This window comes from Cololabis saira, chromosome 9, assembly GCF_033807715.1.
Source record: "Cololabis saira isolate AMF1-May2022 chromosome 9, fColSai1.1, whole genome shotgun sequence".
Taxonomy (NCBI): domain Eukaryota; kingdom Metazoa; phylum Chordata; class Actinopteri; order Beloniformes; family Belonidae; genus Cololabis; species Cololabis saira.
The window spans coordinates 9,776,058-9,792,222 of NC_084595.1; positions in this window are offsets into that span (position 1 = coordinate 9,776,058).

Here is a 16,165-nt window from a genome sequence, read left to right on the forward strand (position 1 = left end):
TTTAAGACAAGACTCAAAAACAACCATTTTCACCTGTTTCAAGTAGATTTTCACTTAAAATAAGTAGAAAAATATGCCAATGGAACAAGATTGTTTTGCTTGTAATGACAAGATACATTTTTTTACTGCTATTTCAACATTTAGAGTCATCACCAGAAAAATAACACCAGAAAAATAACTTATTTGACAATTTTCACCTGTTTCAAGTAAATTTTCACTTGAAATAAGTAGAAAAATCTGCCAGTGGGACAAGATTTATCTTCTCATTATAAGCAAAAAAATCTTGTTCCACTGGCAGATTTTTCTACTTATTTCAAGTGAAAATTTACTTGAAACAGGTGAAAATGGTCAAATAACAAGTTATTTTTCTGGTGATGACTCTTGTTTTAAGTGTAATGAGATTTTTTGTGACTAAAAATGAGACATTTTAACTAGAAACAAGACAAATATTCCTGGTAAGATGTTGAGTTTTTGCTGTGTGAGGGAGACTGCATTTGAAAAAGTTCCAATTTTCTTGACCACACAGATAAGCTACATAACAGACTTCTGTGATGAGTATTTGCTGGACGTGTTGATTGATACTCTAGTTAAGTTCTGTGACTCGTAACCTTGCCATACCTTAGCTTCCACTGAATTGACGCCACTGGCCGCGGCGGTGCCGCCGGGAGAACGGGCCCCGCCGGGCTGAGGGTCCGGTGTTCTGCCAATTTCTGCTGCTTTGCCAAAAAATGCTGAATGAATGAATATCAAATAAAGTGATAGAGTTGTTTTTTTTTTCCTCTTTATCGTATAATGTTCAAGTGTAATGCAATTCATGTCTTGGGTAGTGTATTTTGAAGGATCAAATACTCCCATATTTATTTTACATCGTGCAAGAAATGATTGGTGTGTCCATCAAACTTTGAAAATCAACTGTGCGCATGCGCAGAACCACAAAGTAGCATTTTCTGGCAGGTAGCAAAGATTGGCAGAACACCGGCAGCAGAAGGGAAGGGGGGGCACCTTACCACAGTCTGGACCGGGCCGGCGCCCATCCGGACTTCCTTTATGCTGAGTGAAATGAAAAAGTGTGCTGCGCCACGCTGAGTGCTTCTTTACTTGTCTATTTATTTTGTTATTTGTCTCATTTCCCAGTTGTAAATATTATTTTTGTAAGGAAATAAAGAATTAAGCATACAGGACTGTCTCAGAAAATTTGAATATTGTGATTTTCTGTAATGCAATTACAAAAACAAAAATGTCATACATTCTGGATTCATTACAAATCAACTGAAATATTGCAAGCTTTTTATTATTTTAATATTGCTGATCATGGCTTACAGCTTAAGAAAACTCAAATATCCTATCTCAAAAAATTTGAATATTCTGGGAATCTTAAACTGTAAGACATAATCAGCAATATTAAAATAATAAAATGCTTGCAATATTTCAGTTGATTTGTAATGAATCCAGAATGTATGACATTTTTGTTTTTTTTAATTGCATTACAGAAAATAAAGAACTTTATCACAATATTCTAATTTTCTGAGACAGTCCTGTAAATGTGCAATTTATGTGTGTTGTGTTGTGATAAAGAAATAAAAATTTCAAGTAACATGAAATGATGTCCCGTGTGAGAATCGTTGCTCTCAGATTTAGATATTAACTCATACAGTCACCGAGTTTAACGTAGATTCACAACTGGCCACCGTCCAGCCCGTAGAAATCACTTAAACGGCAGACGGGTTGTTTATTGAAACTGGTTTCTATTTAAAATAAAGTGATTCTTACACACAACTCTCATCAAAGAAGCGCCAACATCCCTCATCCTCAGATCTCACATTCAGGTTTCCACCCCGCTGGTGTTTTTCCTGCAGGGAGGTTGCAGGTAGATTGGCTGTATTGTGTTGTTGCTGGGTGCACATTTGCATGCTTTGTGGCCCGGTCGGCCCTGACGAGCAGCCTGCAGTGCTGCTTGTTTGTATTTCCACTAATGGGGGCATCTTTGTGGTTTGGACAGACCCAGCATGCACTGAAGACACGGTATTGCTGTGACTCGGGCTCACCTGCTGAGGTTTACCCACCGGCACATAAAGGATAGCACGACCCTCATTCTCCATGTGAATGGGCCTTAAAAGGGAGGAAAATGGGGGGCTGTTGGCTCCTTTTCACAACTGAAAAACACAGGCAGGACCTCTCGCCTTCAACCTGACTGGATATGAGCTGCTAATGACTGCCGTAAAGCCCAGGGGGAGGGAGGAACCCGGTGGGGGGGCTCCCTCAGGAACCATCTAGTCTAGTGTGGGTTTACTTAAGGCAATTCATTTTCCCCGGAGCAAACTCCAACCTTAATTTACTCATTTTAAAAGGAAATTACATAATTGATCTGGATAAATGACAATTTATCAAGAGGCAATAATATCAGAAAAATCTGCTGGTGAAGAAGTGCAGTGATTCCTGTACTTAATTAGAGTTTTATTTCTTTGCAGACAGTATGAGACAAGATATTTTAATGCTTTTTTCCCTGGCAGTTGTTAGCACACACTGAATTTTGATTTATTTTTTGTATTTTAGGCCTGAAACCATTTACAAAAAAAGACTGGGAGCAGTTTAGTGCAAGCAAGGAGTTGAAAATACTAACTAACTAATCATTTAGCCATAACTCCAGCACAAGACTGAGGCCATCAGGATTGCAGCTTTATTTAATCATCGATGGGTTTGTATAACCACATGAGAAGTTAAAGTTTAAGTAAAGTAAAGTACTTAATTTTATTATTATTAATTATCTTATGTTTCTGTTTTGTTTTTGTCTGTTGTACGTTCAGTTAGTCTGTAACTTTGTGTTTTGCTGCTGACTACCTAAAACAGGTCTCTCTTGTAAATGAGACCCTGGGTCTCAATGAGATTTTACCTGTATAAATAAAGGTTAAGAAGAAGAAAAAGTGAAAAATAATGTTATTTCAAACCTCTGGTGTCAGCTAATAGTCGGACGGTATCGCACAAGAACTGACATAACCACCCAGGTGAGACATTACTAGAAACCTTCATGATAAATTCATGAATACAACCTAAAACTTTACTGTGGAAAAAAAAAAAAAAATCTGCGTCATTATCTCTTGGACTCCTGGGTTGGATTTCTTTTCTTTTGAAAGAAATTGATCCTGACCAAAGAAAGAAATGACCACCCACACTGTTATCAGCAACAAGTCCAAAAGTCTTGGTCTTGTTGCTTGGACACGGTGATGGTGTGGGGGTTTAACGCCTCTGTGACGGCAGCGTTTATGTGTGCAGTTTAGAGAAAAATACAGACAGCAAAGCCAAGTTCTGCAAACATTACTGGGTTCTGGAAAAACACGGTGCTGGTCCTGGACTGGTCTGTCTGCAGCAGAGCATGTGGGGAAAAATACGGAACAAAATAAATGGAATATGAACAACCTTTAGAAATGCCTGCAGGAAGAAAGGGACACAACTTCATCACTGAGTATCCTAGATACCAGAACATCTTTTAAGGCTTGTTTGGTTTATTTATTTATTGAATTTAAGGTATGGAATGATAAAATTGATGTATTTTAGCCATTTTGTTGTAATATTTCTTTTTGCAGATTTTCAGATTTGGGGATGTATTGCAAAGATGTAATGAAGAAAACACTGTTCTCAAACTCACTAGCTGGGCTTCACCCACCGGCACATAAAGGACTGAATGAGGATTGAGCAGTGCTTTATAGAAATAATCCCTATTTACAGGCAGACGCAAAACACAATAAAATATTTGTAAGGAAATGAAATTTTCCAATAAAGTTGCTCCTGAATGGCAGTCATCACTCCTGCACCAGTCTAACAGTATAGTGATGTAACTGGCTCACGTCGTCATGTCACTTTTATGTCTGTCAGTCCATGTGCATGTGACTTTTTTTTAGTCTTTGAGATACTGGATGCTAAAACACTCACCACTAGCATGTGCACTTATAGTTAAAACCAGATTAACAGTGGAAGCTGCAGGAAACTCTGAGGCAAAGTTGTAAATTAAGTGAAAAAATTAAGTGGAAAAATAGTGAAAACGTTGTGGACCTTATTAAGTTGGGAGGAAGTGTGAAAGCGAAGATCAAGCAGTTTGGTGTTATTATAAGACGAGCTGAAAGAAAGGTCCTTTTGTTCATGTAAAACAAATCCGGAGTCGGGAGTAAAAGCCTGGGAGATCAGAAAGAGCACGTGTTGCTGTATGACCAGTACTGGAGTTGAGGGGGGATGAGGGGGGGTGGCATCCCCCCTGAAATAAAAACGGTCCAAATCATCCCCCTGTAAAACTGCCATCCCCCCTTTCTATCCCTTATGTCATTTCACCAATTAATGTGGTTTTACTGCTTTTTCAACATTTAGAGTCATCACCAGAAAAATAACACCAGAAAAATAACTTATTTGACAATTTTCACCTGTTTCAAATACATTTTAACTTGAAATAAGTAGGAAAATCTGCCAGTGGGACAAGATTTATCTTCTTATTACAAGCAAAAAATCTTGTTCCACTGGCAGATTTTTCTACTTATTTCAAGTGAAAATCTACTTGAAACAGGTGAAAATTGTTGTTTTTTCCAGTGATGAGTCTTGTTTTAAGTGTAATGAGATTTTTTTTACTAAAATGAGACATTTTAACTAGAAATAGGACAAATATTCTTGTTAAGATTTTAAGTTTTTACAGTGATCCATTTTACTTATCCTGTGAAGGACAGAGTCATATTGATAAGTTCAGAAAACTGTTTTTTATTGTTGTGTTTTGATGTATTTGATGTAAGCCCAGTGGATATTTAAAGCTTACAGAAAGCTGCATTTAACTGCTGCTATGTCATTCCTGCAGTATTTCTGCAGGTGTTTTGGTCAGTGCTATTATTTGTAATATATTATATTATTTGTAATCAGCTCAAATTATCTGTCCCCATATGATAAAATCCACCATCCCCCCTGATTTTTTTTTTTACAACTCGAGTACTGTGTATGACATGTATGTTGGAGGACAGATGCGGCCTGTCTGCACATATCATGCTGGTAATACAGCCTGTAGCTTAAAAAGGAAGCTGCTGTGTGGCCGTCGACCTCTGAATGAAACCACAGGGATGATCGGTACATGCAAAGAAGAAGAAGGAAGGCCCTTCGAGTGCAGCTATCCATCCACCGGTGACTTTCTTTGTTCTCTATTGATCTCTTCTGGCCTCCTCCTCTCCGGCACAGCAGGAGAAAACGAGAGCGAAAGCAGGCACTTAACAAAACTCCCTCGACTCCCAGACATCCTGAACTCCTCTGGGATTAATCTGCATAGCGCTGCATCACTGCCGAATGTGGAGCTTTTAATTGCTTTGATAATGGTTTTGCAAAGAGCAGCAGATCGACCCGCACTCAGATGTTTGCAAAGACGACTGAAGTGGTTAAGTGCCTGACATGTGCTTTAAGGGCCCCACCTCCCCCCACCCCCGGTGGTAGTATAACTTTGGAGAAAAAGAAAAGACGGCCACATAAACCCAGCAGCATTGATCGTGGATCTCCAGAGGTGGTGTCAGTCGTTCCTACCAGACAACTTTTGCTGTGGGCTGGCACAAGAGTGTGAAACAAAGGGAGGGAGGGGGAGCGCTCACTTAGAGCCGGCGGGGGGTAACAGATGTAGACGACACAGTTTCAGGGAAGGGAAGCTGCAGTCAAGCCTTCATAAAGCTGGTGGGGCTTTGGAGCCAAATGGAGAGGAACTGGAGGAGACTGGGTGGAATAAAAAGGCAGGAGGAAACAACCGCCGCCGTCAGGAGCTCGGGCCACGAGGACAGCTGAGATGCTGCAGATAAACATGAAGTTTATCACATGTGGGGAATAAAATAAACTTTGGAGCGAGCTAAGCCTCAGATCCAGCCACGATGAGGTCATGAATCAAAGCTCTTGTTTATATGAGCTCTAATACACCAACCTTTTTTCTTTTTAATTCATGTCTCAACCCTTTAATGCCCGACAGACGAAAAAACACAAAAAGTTTTTTTAGATGAAGTGTCAATTATGTATTAGAATAAAAACAAATCCCAATTTTTTATTTAACAATTTCTCAATAGTTAATAATCATTATTATTATTATGAAAACATTAGTTAGGTGTTATGTTTTTGTTATTTAGTTATTTTATTTTATTTTTTTTTTGGTTTGTGTAAAACCCTTTTTGATTATGGGGTGGTACTGCGGTCTCACAAATTAATGTTAGAAATATGATATATCCACCATTATAGGGTTAAATAGTCCATTTTTGCTAACATACTGTATGCATGTTGGGTACAGGCATTTTAGTACTTTTCTCTTTATTTTTAATTTAACATTTGTTAACATTTGTAGTATCTACTCATAATTTCCTATTGTGTTTTTCTGTTTCTGGCGTACTGTTATTGTTCATTTTTTTCACTGTATTGCAGTGAGAGATTGATTCAGCGTAAACAAACATACAGTACAACAAACTCACCTCATCTTGTCTTCTTAAAGTGTGTTTTTGGATTCATCTGGAGTGTTGGAGTGATTGATTCTTACCCCAGAAGTCAACGTGAGCTCAAAAAAGCTGCGCATAACTTGTTCCTTGATCATAGTCCTGCAGACTCTCAGCAGTAAGGGTGTATTTAGGGACACGTTCAGGAGAAAGATATCCAGGTACGAGGTCACGGGGCCAGCCCATGGGAAAGGGTTGATATAGGTGAGATACAGAGGTGGGTAGTAACCAGTTACATTTACTCCGTTACATTTACTTGAGTAATTTTTGGGAAATGTTGTACTTTTAGGAGTAGTTTTGAATCAATATACTTTTTACTTTTACTTGAGTAGATTTGTGAAGAAGAAACTGTTTCTCTTACTCCGCTACATTAGGCCACGTTGAGCTGTTACTTTTCTTTTATCCCTTTTATCCACGTACGCGTCAATCTCATGACATCACTGGGTGATTCTTTGGGAAAAATGTTTGTTTTTGCATGTTTTGTCACATTTACACAGACTCAAATACACACAGAGTTTCTATGAGTTATTGGGCTTGTTCTAGTTCTGCCTGGTTAAAAAAGAAAAGTACAAAGGCTTGAAATTTTGTGCTACTTGTGCTTAATTTATTTTTTTATTCTGTTATTTTAATTATTTTATTATTTATTAAAGTACTTGAATTTACTTTAAGATTATTTTAATTTAAGCTATTTTTTATTTTTTTATTAATTTTTATTTATTTTATTATTTTATTTATTTAATTTGCCTGAAGATGATTATTTTGTACTTTTGTCTGTTTGAATGGTTGTGTTAAAAAAATAAATCAGACGTTACTCAACAGTTACTCAGTACTTGAGTAGTTTTTTCACCAAGTACCTTTTTACTTTTGCTCAAGTAATTATTTGGATGACTACTTTTTACTTCTACTTGAGTCATATTATTCTGAAGTAACAGTACTTTTACTTGAGTACAATTTTTGGCTCCTCTACCACCTCTGGTGAGATATTCTATCCACACCAACGTCCTACGTTGGTCTAACACAAGCTCACGTGTTCAACAACATCTCAGTACAGTGTAAACAAATCCTACTCATCAAACGTCCCAGACTGCAGAGGAAGTTGAGGACATTTCATGACGATGCAGCAAAAGGTTAGATGGTTTACATGTACATATGGTGGGATAGTGGTATGTTACAAACCTAATGTAAGTTACAAGTTCATAAGTAAGTGAGTTCTGACACGTAATACTTTTGCAATATTCACTGAACATGTCCTAATGATCCATTCGCTTTGTGTTTTAGACGTTAACAAAGCTGTTTAAAGTTCATAGTAGACCTCTAAAACGACATTAGCAAGCAGTCAAACATGTGAATGTGAAACGATGCACCTGCAAGTTAGACGGAAGTAGGACGCTGTCATCAGTGTTGGGTGGTTACTGTAACGAGATTACATTCGCCGGTAACGCAGTAATGTACCGCGTTACAGTTTTAATTTGGGTAATCCCGTTATAGTTACTCTAAGACAAAAAAATACATTACTTTAGTTACTTTAAGCCTTTCAGCTACATGTAGAACAGGAGAACAGAAAAGAAAATCAAACTTGCCTTTCATGCGTCTTCACCGTGGTCTTCACGCGTTGCGCAACACTTACGTGATTTTACGGGATTTGACGGGATTTTACGGGACTTCTGGTGCTGATCTGGGCACTGCAGTAATAAGGTTCCAATTTATAAGATCCATGGGTTCCAACTACAGGACTGTCTCAGAAAATTAGAATATTGTGATAAAGTTCTTTATTTTCTGTAATGCAATTAAAAATACAAAAATGTCATACATTCTGGATTCGTTACAAATCAACTGAAATATTGCAAGCCTTTTATTATTTTAATATTGCTGATCATGGTTTACAGTTTAAGATTAAGATTCCCAGAATATTCACATTTTTTTAGATAAGATATTTGAGTTTTCTTAAGCTGTAATCCATGATCAGCAATATTAAAATAATAAAAGGCTTGCAATATTTCAGTTGATTTGTAATGAATCCAGAATGTATGACATTTTTGGTTTTGTAATTGCATTACAGAAAATCACAATATTCAAATTTTCTGAGACAGTCCTGTATATGTTGTTCATTGGCAATCGAGTTATGGTGCAGCTCAGGTGATATTGCGGAGTAATCCAAAAGTAATGTAACTAGTAATGTAACTAGTTACTTTCAGCAACCAGTAACTAAGTAGTGTAAGGGATTACTTTTTTTAAAGTAACTAGTAATATGTAATGGATTACTTTTTTTGAGGAACTACCCCAACACTTGCTGTCATTTGGTATCTGGGACCAAATGCAAATGAGGAATTTCATACTCAGGATCTGTATGGTGAAATATCTGGACTTGGTCTGGAATAAAGCACCAATAAAGGCCTGAAAAGTGGTTACATTTCTGCAGCCTGCTACAGTCCTGCAGTCTGCAGAGTCAGTTCGGCCTACGTGAATTAAATTGTTTACACAGAAGATGGATTTTTCTGTTGTCAAAGTATTTGAAAGGAACGTGACGAGATGATTTCATCTCAAACATCTAATCACACCCTTCCTCTGGACCGTGCTGTAAACATGAATATTGAGATGAGGTGACAAAACATGAAAAGAAAGTCTTAATAACATACATGCTATTAAAAGAAAAGAAAATGGCCTAGAGTCATAATCAATTCACCACAACATAATTATAAGGCTATAATAACCATCAGCAAAGGCTTCAAAGTCACACAGGATATCCTACCCACGGCCGTGAAATCACACAGCAGACGGCTTACCGACAGTTTAAATGTTACATTGAACAAAAGCCAGTGGCTACGAGCGAACCCATCATTACAAATTGCACAAAGCTCCTGCTGAAATGTATTACTGACATCAAGCAGTGGTTGGCACACAATTTTCTACATTTAAATGAGGACAAAACGGAGTGCATTTTGTTTGGAGACACCGTGACGGCTGACTTTGGCGCATTGTCTGGATCTTTCAGTCCTAAAGTTAGAAACCTGGGAGTGATTTTTGATAGCTTTTTAAAATTTGACCGACGAGTGGACAATGTTGTGAAGACAAGTTTTTATCAGTTACGTCTTTTAGCCAAAGTAAAAACATTTTTGAGCCGTCACGACATGGAGAGAGCTATTAACGCTCTAGTCAGCTCCAGATTGGACTATTGCAATGCACTTTATGTTGGCATCGCCCAATCTTCTTTTAGCCGTCTTCAGCTGGTACAAAATGCAGCTGCCCGTCTTTGAACAAACACAGCCAGACGAGAGCAGATCACCCCGGTCCTCTAATCATCCTGGTCCTCTATTCCCTTCACTGGCTGCCTGTTTGTTTTAGAGTTGATTTTAAACTTTTAATGTTTGTTTTTAAAGCTCTGCACGGCCTTGCCTCTCCTTATTTATCAGAGATTTTAACGGTGCGTGAGCCTGGCAAAGCTCTGAGATCCTCCAACCAACGTTTGTTGGAGCTGCCCAGGTCAAAGGTCAAGCGTTGGGGTGACCGAGCCTTTTCAGTTGCCCCGGGCTCTGGAATCAGCTCCCTGTGAGTTACGCATAGGGTTGCCACCCGTCCCGTAAAATACGGAATTGTCCTTTATTTGAGAAAAAAATGTTGTGTCCCGTATTGAACTAATACGGGACACGATTTGTACCGTATTTTCCTTAACTTTTACACCATATTCTAGTTGAATTATCGAAATAAATTAACTTTTACACCATATTCTAGTTGAATTATCGAAATAAATTAACTTTTACACCATATTCTAGTTGAATTATTGAAATAAATTAACTTTTACACCATATTCTAGTTGAATTATTGAAATAAATTAACTTTTACATCATATTCTAGTTGAATTATTGAAATAAATTAACTTTTACAACATATTCTAGTTGAATTATTGAAATAAGTTAACTTTTACACCATATTCTAGTTGAATTATTGAAATAAGTTAACTTTTAGACCATATTCTAGTTGAATTATTGAAATAAATTAACTTTTACACCATATTCTAGTTGAATTATTGAAATAAGTTAACTTTTACATCATATTCTAGTTGAATTATTGAAATAAATTAACTTTTACACCATATTCTAGTTGAATTATTGAAATAAATTAACTTTTACACCATATTCTTCACCTGTAGGCTATATTACATCTGGGCTGATATGGACATACGTAGCATAGGAGGATATTTCAGCTGCTAGTATGGTTGTCTGTCTGTACAGTCATGTAAGTTCAATGCTATTAAAGCACTTTAAACTTTAAATCAAAGCATTTTGTTTTTTCATATAAAATAAACACATTTTTATTCAGTTTAGAAGTTTTGGGGCTTTTTTTTTGCTCCTGCGCTGCTGAAATCAGGACGTCCCTTATTTCTATTTCTGAAAGGTGGCAACCCTAGTTACGCACCATCTCTGACCTGGGACTTTTTAAATCTAAAATGAAAACTTATTTATTCAGGGTGGCTTTTAATACCCAGTAGTGTGGCAACACTTTTTTATACTTGATGTTTTATATGTTCATATGTTTTATTCTTGTTTTATTTTGTTGTGTGTTATGTAAAGCACTTTGGTTCCCCTCTAGGTTGATGTAAGATGCTATATAAATAAAGTACATTTACATTTACATTTACATTATCAATGCTCAAGCACGAGGACATGGCCTCTTGATGGACCAGTTGAACTGTTGGTTCCCTGAGCACAGACCCAGTAGCGCCGAAGGTTTAGAGGACTGGTGGAAGTGCATGAAGGCTGTCCTGGACCTGGACTCAGGAACTGTCTCAACGACATGCAGGACAATCTTCCCCCAGAAGGTCAAATCCAGTCAGATATCGTCACTGAGGTTTTCATCTTTGTGTCACTGTGTAATGATCCTGCTGAATAAATAATACACTGTAATAAAGGATTTTTTTATTAATCTTTTACTTAGTGACAGTTCCCTGCCTTGGCCTGAATGAGAGCACGTGTGTTATCATAATCAGTGTGTAAAGTGACTAGGGGTGTAACAATATATCGTGCCACGAAATTTCGCGATACAAAAACGTCACGATACGTGTCGTGGAGGTGACAAACTGTAGCGCGATATTGGGTTATTAATATTAATATATTGTGTTTACTAGTAACGTCCTATTGGTGCAGCGGGATCACGTGACGACCGCGTCGACCTCAGGCTGGAGCAGGTGAAGCTCTGAGCTCTGTCATGAGCTAAATAACAGTCATGTTGCATTCTGAGTTTGGGACTTTTCATAGTTTACTTATTTACTTTTATTTATTTAATTTTAGTTGTTAAATTTCTGGAAAAGAAAAAAGTCAAATCATACATGAGAGAAACTATTCAGTTTGTGGCAAAATATTTGTACTTGTATGAAACTGAAGATGCATAATGCAAACCTGACATTTACTTTTAGTTCAGTTTGTGGAAAATGTTTGGCCTGGCTTTCTCTTTAAAACTTAAACAGTTATAAAGCATTACAAACTGGAACAATAGGGCAAACACACAGTATTGTTTTGTATTTTATGTCTTTTAAATAAGACAATTTTTTCCAGTCATATTGTCATCATGTCATATCATTCAAGGTTGTTAAAAAAATACTGCTATAATATCGTATTGCATCATTATCGTGACCTCAATATCGTGTATCGTACCGTATCATGAGATTAGTGTATCGTTACACCCCTTAAAGTGACATGTAGCGCATGTCTCCTTGTGTAAAAGAAATAACCTGTTGAAAAGCATCCAGTTCAGGTGATTTTAAACTCCTGTTTTGGGAGGACACGAGTTCCGATCTATCCCTCAGCTGCAGGTGAAACCACAGGTTCAAATAAACCTGCAACCGGATTCAGGAGGTCCTGCGACTTCCTCATGTCCCGAAGGGGTTCCACTCCCGGTTCCACTCTGAACTGGTGCGCTAATGACAGCGCAAACGGACTTTCAAGTTCAGCCCACAGATGTGCTCAAACAGGCTTTGTGCAGCACCTGAAGTCAGCTCGGGATCCAGCAGGCGGTCGCAGAACTTCTGCAGAGAGTCGTGAAGGACAACCTAACTGTGATGCCGAACCTCCACCTGGTCAGCCAACAGTTCAATGACTCTGCTTGGGTCACTCAAAGTAAATGCATGTTTTTAGAGCCCTGTAACTTCCACCGGTTATTCATAGTCTTTATTTCGGGATTGGTGCGTGAAGAGAATTTCAGGACATGTTAGATAACCCAGAAAAAAATCTCCAACGCAACCTTTAAGCAAACACAAGGGATAAAAAGACTTCTGGGTTGATGTGACGCTCTTTGAGTAATTGTGATTAATGCAACCTTCAGAATCTGTTTCATGTGTTATTTTTTGTTTTGTTTTCAGTTTCACAACCAAAATGAAAAATAGAAAAACAGAGACTTCTATGGTGGCCGAGACCCGCCATTGCTGAAAATAAAAGTAACGATGCAAACAGAAACAAACGCTGCCGCAAATTAAAGAAACGCTGCAAACAAAAAGAAACCCCGCTGCAAATAAAATAAACGCCGCTGCAAATTAAAGAAACGCTACAAACAAAAAGAAACGCTGCTGCAAATAAAAGAAACGCTGAAAATATAAAGAAACACCGCTGCAAATAAAATAAACGCAGCTGCAAATAAAATAAAAAACGGAAGTGAATTACCGGGGACTATTTTTGCTGATGCACCGGTGTTTTTTACGTGAGAGGAGAAGAAGACGAAAAAAATTACACGTACCAACGTTGAACACTAACCTTTTCACTTATTTTCTCGTTCGTTGTTCTTCTTATTCCTCGCTCTTCTTCTTTCTTCCTTTTCACTTACGTCCTCTTCGTCTTCTTCTCCTCTCGCGTCAAAAACCCTGGTGCGTCAGCAAAAATAGTCCCCGGTAATTCACTTCCGTTGTGGATTTTTTGTTTGCGTCGTTTTTTTTAAATTTGCAGCGGGGTTTCTTTATATTTGTAGCGTTTCTTTTATTTGCAGCGGCGTTTGTTTTTATTTGCAGCGTTTCTTTAATTTGCAGCTGCGTTTGTTTCTGTTTGCACCGTTACTTTTATTTTCAGCAATGGCGGGTCTCGGCCACCGTACTTTTCAGTTCTTTTGGTCTACAAAACCAAAGATAACTTTTTTTTATTTGTGTGTTTGACTGCTGGGAAAAAGAGGACACGCCCAGGTACTTGACTTCATCGTGCTGCGGTAGGAAGTCATGCTGAAAATGGACTATTTTATCAACTAAAGTACAAGGTCAGTGTGGGAAACATGGACCAGTCATAACTTACCCCTCTGGGCGAATGAGCATTACTGATTTCACTGAGCGCTTTCCAACTCTAGAAGAGTTTATCAATCAGTCCAGCAAAATCCTTGACTGCAGACATTTCATTATTTTCATTTTTTAACTACGTTAGTCACCTTGTTCTTGTTTGTGTGAGTGACCGTGGCAACATTTAGTGGGCTAAACTAATGATTGCTTCATCGTTTGTTTTCCCCATGTGTTTTGGACTTACAGGACTGTCTCAGAAAATTAGAATATTGTGATAAAGTTCTTTATTTTCTGTAATGCAATTAAAAAAACCAAAATGTCATACATTCTGGATTCATTACAAATCAACTGAAATATTGCAAGCCTTTTATTATTTTAATATTGCTGATTATGGCTTACAGTTTAAGATTAAGATTCCCAGAATATTCTAATTTTTTGAGATAGGATATTTGAGTTTTCTTACGCTGTAAGCCATGATCAGCAATATTAAAATAATAAAAGGCTTGCAATATTTCAGTTGATTTGTAATGAATCCAGAATGTATGACATTTTTGCATTATAGAAAATAGGACTTTATCACAATATTCAAATTTTCTGAGACGGTCCTGTATAAAAGATCAATATAAGTTTTCAGGCATCACTGAGATACACCACACAATGAAAAACAACACCCCCCCCTCACTATACCCCGCACTCTGGTTTGAGGTTTCACGGATACGGGGATGAATGAGGTCTTGTATCTATTGAGCAATCATCTCTTGCATTTAGCTTGTCTGACTACTGCATCCTCAAACATCCTCATCTTCCTTCAACACACAGAATTCCCTTGAGCGTCCCGAGACAGGCTCAAGTCAGCGTGCACCCCCACGTATTTGTGTGATGCAGGCGGTATGGACCAGAAGGGAGGAGTGATCTCCACGGCGACCTGATTCAAAAACTATTTCTTCAATCTGATCCACTTTAACAATGAAATGATGGTCAAACTTGAACACGGGTCAAACCCGAAAACTCAGCCTCAGTAGACACATTTCCGTTTTCCTAAAGACATCCACAACTTTGCATCTATTTTGCATGTTTTCTTTTATTTTATTTTTCTCCTCCTCTACCTGAGGAGTGAGCGGGCCGCTTCTTTTCACCAGACAGGGTGGGGCTTCTCTGGCCGGACGTAGCACGTGGAAGTATCACGTTATTCCGGCCAGTTCCTTCCCGGCTGGTCCACATGCTGACGTCACCATGCCCGCTCTATTTTGCATGTTAACCTCCTGAGACCCGGGCTTTTGTTTGATGTGCATTTTTTATGTCTCCTTACTATTTGGGATCAGTAGGACCTAATTTTTTTTTTTTATTAAATGTTTGCTTTCTATGTGCTGTTGAACTATGTCAAATCCAATGGCCTCACATGAGCACAATGGGTTTATTTTTGCATATGCATTTTTTCCTTGCTATTTGGGATCAGGAGCACCAAAATAACCTAAAAATGAAATTTTAGCTTTCTACAATAAGTAGTTATCTCAAAAACCACCACAACTCTATTTCCCTTTCTTGGTCCTGCCCTGCATCCTTGCACATCCTGGTCAGGTTCTAATAATAAAAATATGATACATTTTATTTGCAATATACTCAGCATTTTGCATGAAATAAAATGCTACAGAGTAAAAACATGGGTATTAGGTTATATCTCTATATCATTTTGTTTATTTCCTATTACAAGGAAATAAAAACTTGCTCCCCTGGCAGATTATTCTACCTATTTCTAGTGAAAATGTGCTTTAAACAAATGGAAATCTAAAAACAAGTATTTTAAGTGTAATGAGACTTATTTTGACTAGAAATTGGACATTTGGGCTAGAAATAAAGACAAATGTTTTTGGAAAGAATTTACGTGTTTGCAGTGAAGATAGACCAGATGTCCTCAAACGAATACTTCATGTTTACAGACGTTGTAGCTTGCTAATATTACTCAAATATATCAAAAAAGCATGCCATGTGAAGCTGCAGACGTTATTGTGCATAAATATACTAGTTTCAATCATAAAATTAGGTTAGGATTTCTACCTTGTCCATGTTTCTGTCGGGAACTGCCATAGAAGACTTTCATTGTGATCCCAGCCATCTTGTTTTTTCCCAAATTAGTGTAATTTCATTATGAGACCACTAGATGGTGCAGGCGGGGGTCCCGGATGAGGACAATGGGTCAATGTTCGTACAAATGAAGTATCAAGGCGCAGAACAGCAGAAATGTAATGTCCTCATATGAGAACGCAGGGTTTCCACAACATTATTTTCAAGTCAGCTTCAGTAAATGTTTTTCATGCCATAATTCTCCAGCTTCATGCTTCAGGAAGTCTTAAACCTGGCTGGTCATATTTCCAATACCTAAAATGCCCCTCGCTTGCATAATGCTGGTTCCTAAAGACACACAAACAAAATCCAAATGAAA